Source organism: Artemia franciscana, chromosome 12 (genome assembly GCF_032884065.1).
Source record: "Artemia franciscana chromosome 12, ASM3288406v1, whole genome shotgun sequence".
NCBI classification, from domain to species: domain Eukaryota; kingdom Metazoa; phylum Arthropoda; class Branchiopoda; order Anostraca; family Artemiidae; genus Artemia; species Artemia franciscana.
The window spans coordinates 6,349,928-6,355,989 of NC_088874.1; the positions used below are offsets into that span (position 1 = coordinate 6,349,928).

At 33.0% G+C, this 6,062-nt stretch overlaps 1 long non-coding RNA gene across 1 annotated transcript in view; it reads right to left on the bottom strand.

The window, feature by feature from the left end:
- Window positions 1–792, bottom strand: part of LOC136033618 (uncharacterized) — a 36,466-nt gene extending 35,674 nt beyond the window's left edge. The window contains exon 1 of the long non-coding RNA XR_010618974.1: window positions 585–792. This is a non-coding gene — a long non-coding RNA (uncharacterized LOC136033618). The remainder of the gene's footprint in view (window positions 1–584) is intronic.
- Window positions 793–6,062: the final 5,270 nt, after the last annotated feature.

Consider the following 6,062-nt stretch of genomic DNA (forward strand, 5'->3'; position numbering starts at 1 on the left):
GATCGGTTAGTACTATTCATTTAACTTTTTTCGAAACGCAAGTGTGGCCTTTACACAAAATTGTCGAGGCTTTAACTTTTTATAAATGCAGATAAACTGTCTTAGGATTTGACAGCCAAGGATTGAATACCACTAGCGGCTAGTTTTACCAAACATAGATTGATATTTCGATAGTCGATATTTCGCCATAATTTTACAAACTTGTTTTTTTTTTATCAACCGAAGGGTCACATAAAGAGGGTAGATTTTCAATTTTCTATTACTATTAAAGATCGATCGACAATATCGATATATAACATAGATCGATGTTTCAACAGTCGATATTTCGCTATAATTTTACAAACTCAATTTTTTTTTATCACCCGAAGGGTCACATAAAGACGGTAGATTTTAAATTTTCTATCATTATAAAATATATTTAATAGCTGCTTTCCATAACTTTCTAATTGGGTGGACATTGAGAAACTCACGAACTACTGTGCCACAGAATTGTTAATAAATTTCATTTCGTTTAAAGCAATGATTTGAAAGCACTAATTAGTAGCGTTGAATGATTACTGAGCAATTCCTTGAACTTGTCTGACCTGAAACTATGAGAGCCCCAAATTTCGGAGACAATGAGCTTGTACATAATTTTCGTGGGATCCGTCAATAACCACACTATAAGAATTTGTTTTCTTCAGTAAATTGTCTTTGTTGTAATGTTTCTGTCATTATATTGACACGCCTCCTTTCTTTCAACAAAATTGTCAATAGAAACTTTGGACAGTAACGTTGAAGTCTTTATCGTTCTTGATTGTTCCTGAGGAAGAACAATAATTAATCAAGCTTTCAAGAATTCAACAACGGTTTTTGCATACAAATTTCAAATCAGATTTTAATTCTTTAACGGCGAGTCATATTGTATGGAATAAGTTGCCTGAATCAGCTCAAAGATGCCACTCATTCAGTTTGTTGAGAAAATTATTAAAAATTCTTTGGCTTCTTAGAAGCTATTTTTGTCTATTCATTTATTTCTCTTATATGTTTTTATTTTATTGGAGTCTATTTAGTCTACTTAATTAACATAGTCTCTTCAATTTATCTAGTTTTATGTTCTATAGTTTTCATTTTCTTCTATTTTTTTTCTTCTCTTTTTTGCTCCTCTCTCTGTGGGAAAGTGATTTTTTTTTCCCTCTGAGTAAGTGACTCGTTTGTTTTCCCCATTCTTTACAGTCCAATGAGCCTTTATGGGGATAGTAAAATGTAACATTATATGTGTATTTCATGATGAATGAATTTTAATCCTCCTAATCTTAATCATGTAAATTTATGAAAAGTTACCTATCCGGAATGTCCTTTCCAATTTTTCTTGTCTCCTTTTTATTCACCCTTTTCTAAGTTCCACACTTTCTGCTACAGCCCAGTAGCAGAAAATTGCTATAAATCATTAGCAAAACAACAAATTCAACCAACAATAGACTCTTCAACAACTTCTGTGTTTGAAATTGCAAACTGCATAATTGAATAAGTTCTTGATTAAGCAGAAAATTTGTTATTTTAAATGTAATATGAATGATATCTAACTATGCTAAAAGAGATGTTGTAAGTGACAAAACGGTTTCGAAGAGAATATATTTTCGAAAAAAAAATTAACTTAGTTTTAGGGTATATTAAATATTCAGTTTATTTTCATTAGTTCTTTCCAAGGACTCTTCAAGATACACACAGTTTTCAATAAAACACAAATGACAGTAGGCTTTAGACTTTTACAGTTACGGGAGGGGGAAGGGGGCAATGGTCTAACTCCTGTTTGTAGCAATTTTTGTTTGTTTTGAATTTGACTTGAACATTCAATTTAATTTTTATTCGTTTTAAGATTTATTTATTCATTTATATTAGTACTTATTATTTGTATGTTTCCTATGATTGTTTATTTAATTTATTTGCGGTTTGAACTTCATTTATTCTTTAATAGTAATTTTTGGTCATTTTTAATTTGAATTATAATTTGAATTTATTTATGCTATTCTTATTTGGCTCTTTATTTTCTTTAATTAATTCTTGTAAACACTAGCTATCATGGAATAACAATGAACATTCAATTTAATTTTTATTCGTTTTAAGATTTATTTACTCATTTATATTAGTGCTTATTATTTGTATGTTCCCTACGATTGTTTATTTAATTTATTTGCGGTTTGAATTTAATTTATTCTATAATAATAATTTCTTGTTATTTTTGAATTTGAATTATAATTTGAATTTTTTTATGCTAGTCTTATATGGCTTTTTATTTTCTTTGAAACGAATTTTTTGGAAAGTTGTATTTAATTATTTCTTGTAAACATTGGCTAACAGTCTGTATAATGAACTTTTCAGAGAGGGATAGTGCTTGTTATGTTAAGTTTACCTGATTATGTTGTAATACAAGTGATATTTTGTGTATGTGCCTAAAAGAGATAAGGAGGGATTACTAATATTCCCATATTTTTTGTCCGTTGTTGTTACGTCAAATATTGAACCAGGTAAAAACAAGAAAACCTGATTGGCTGTTTTGTAAGAAATTTAAAGCCAGAAAAAAAATTGAGTCTGACTATTTTTACAAAAAAAAGCTCTCTGTTTGGTAAGCACTGCTTCAAGGTTTTTATGTGGGTTTCAATTCTGAAAAATTATCATGTTGTGATTAAAGAGGATTCCATTAAACGTCATTAAATACCATACTAAAACACATAAGAACAACGGGAAAGTGAAAATCAGTGGGGTCAATTTACGGAAACACCGAAGAAGCAATTTTATCTTTCTAAATCTAGAGAACAGATGATTTTGCATTTTTTTTTAAGTTTTTCTCAGTGAACATACAAAAAAAGATATTTTTATATAAAATGACCCCACCCCTGAAAAAGTGGTTTAAATCAAGGGTGAGGAGAAAAATAGAGGAGCAGACGGAAAATATACCCTCCTCCTCACCCTGATTGAGGCCGGTTTTGAGAATCCTCTAACAGTAGAGTTCAGTGCCACTTCTTCACAATAATCAAACGGATTTGAAATCTTTGGAATTTTTTTTCTAATTTAGCCAGTGGGCAAATTTGTCTTTGAAGAAAGACTCATTCTTAAAGTTTATTAAACAAAATTTGTTTCTGACCATATAAATTAATGCCGAAAGTAAGGAAAAGAGGAAACAATAGAATTAATCTGTATATTAGTACTGAGTTTGAATTAGGTCAATTGCTTAAAATTTTCATATTGAGGGGAAATTTTCATTTGGAAAGGAAAGCGAGAAGAAATAATGGCCACAGAATATTATTTGAATGGCCACTTAATTTATAGTACTTAATAATGGCCACTTAATTTTTTTGAAACTGTTGCTTAGCTTAAGCTAATCATATGGTATTGTGTATACTAACATTAAAAGGCTTTACGCGCTATATCATATATTCTGTATGGTGACTCACCGAACTGAGCAGAGGCTCAAAGCATGAAGGTGTGTTTCCTCCATTTCTCACGAAAATAGTATTTAAAACAAAAGCATACCCTTAATTCCAAACTAGATGAATAAGTTAAAGAAAATGGTTACCATATGCTTACATGAACCAATCAACCTGCCCACCACCTTCTGAAAAAATGTCTCCTGGAATCCTTTTAATTCCTCATAAAACCCAAATAAGTAAGTTAAAGTAAGTATGACGGCACTAGACCCTCAAGATTCAAACCGGCAGTGCTGATCTCCACTTCGTGGCCCTGCAGCCGTATATAGCAATGGGGGTCTGGGAGCCAGCCATCCTGTGATTTCGCACATCCTTCCAGCTTACCGTCCCCAGATTTCTCCTCGTACCTAATTATAGCTGGGTCGACTCTGGCTGAGTCATGCAACTGACCAAAAAAGAACTAATAAACCCCAAAGAAAAACACTCATAAAACCAAAAAAGGAACTAAATCATCCTCACCACCTCCACACATCGACACATTTAAATATCATTAATAAAAATAGTGCTACTCTACATCGTCAAGAGTAATAAAACGTTGACAATTTTGCAGCCCAGCTTGTACTTTTTAGTCGAAGGTAAAACAAGAATTAATTGGTCACAAGGTAACTGATCATAAAGTGCGAAATCATTTCATTGGTAGAACAAAAATGTACCCAAATCAGTACACCCAAACCCAGACTACCCAAATCGGATCACATTCCCTTCACAAGAACCTGTTTTAGCACAATCTATGTCTATGGGTTAGTTAGTCACCCTACTATGTCGATAGGTGAAACCAACGAAGTCACTATAGTTTCTAATTGAACTATCTTTTTCAAAACACAATTTTGCATCGAAAAGTTCGATGCAAAAGGTCAGAGTATAAAAACCGGTTTTTAGTACGATTCACAATCTACGTCTATGGTTGGTTATACCTCCTACTATGACAATAGGTGGAACCAGCGAATTACTATAGTTTCCATTGGATCTATCTTTTTCGAAACACGATTTTTGTATCGATAAATTCAACACCCTTGGACACAAATTATTGATTTGTGTCCAAATCAATAATTACTGAATTATTTTTCAAATTATTGATACAAATTATCCGTACCTTGAAGCTGCTGAGATATAGTTTGAATCTCGAAGGGCTGCTTAAAATATTATTAGTTACAGTAACACCCGGCATAGTCTAATTATGAGGAAGTGAAACTCCCTAGGTAGCCAAGCTGACTAAGCATGAGAATTTAGAGACAGTCCCAATATATGGACCTCAATATTTATTAAAAACAAGATTTATAATTGTAGAGATGCATGCCGTCTTATCTGCATTAAATTGATCTATGCTAAAATAATCTTTCTGTGATAGACACGTATGAAGGTACTTTTTGTGGGATAAAGAAATTTGGGAAAATTTACAGAAATTTGGGAAAACTTCAGATTTGGGGGGACTTGTTTCCGAAGACCCCTTTCATACTACTTTGACCATTTGACTTCAACTCTAAAGTTTTCAGATTTTGTTTAATGCAGGAATTGCGTTAGGACTATTTCAAACATTCCATTTTTACATAAATTGTTTAGGGTTTGAAGAAGAAGAGTAAATTAAAAGAATTTGTATTAATAAATTCTAAATTAAGTAATCAATCAGAATATACCTATACACAATGTTTCAAATAAATGGGAAGATCTAGATCCTGAGCCCACCTCCTGGACTAGGTTACTGTTTTCATCAAACAGTTCGTGATAACGAACTGTAGTAAGGAGCGACCCGGCTCAATAGTAACCAAAACTCTAAAAAACGGAATCTTGATACCAATAGTTACACCAAAAGAATCGCATTTTAATACTGATTTCAAATATATAAGTTTCATCAGTTTTAGTCCTACCCATCAGAAGTTACGAGCCTGAGAAATTCTGCCCTCTTTTAGAAAATAGGAGGAAACACCCCCTAAAAGTCATAGAATCTTAACGAAAATCATATCATCAGGTTCAGCGTATAAGAGAACACTACTGTGCAAGTTCCAAGCTCTTATCTACAAAAATGTGGAATTTTGTATTTTTTTTTTCTTTTCCAGGGGTGATCGTATCGACCCAGTGGTCCTATAATATTGCGAGAGGGCTGATTCGAACGGAAATGAAAAGTTTTAGTGCCCTTTTTAAGTGACCAAAAAAATTGGAGGGCACCAAGGCCCCCTCCCACGCTCATTTTTTTCCAAAGTCGTCGGATCAAAATTCTGAGATAGCCATTTTATTCAGAATAGTCGATAAACTATATTACTATGTCTTTAGGGACAACCTACTCCCCCACGGTCCCCGTGGGAGGGGCTGCAAGTTACAAATTTTGACCAGTGTTTGCATATAGTAATGGTTTTTAGGGAGTGTACAGATGTTTTCAGGAGGATTTTTTGGTTGGGAGGGGGTTGAGGTTTTTACTGTTTTAGAAGGTAGAGTTAAGAGAAAGAGTCAAACTTTAGCGTAAAGAGCGGGGCGTTGAAGAGGTCATATACGGATTGAAAGGAATTCCTCTTATTGAAGAGGAATAAGCCCCTTTCATATAATTTCATATAAGGAAGTATGCACATATTGCCTTTTCGTCAGTTGAACATCCCTCTCATC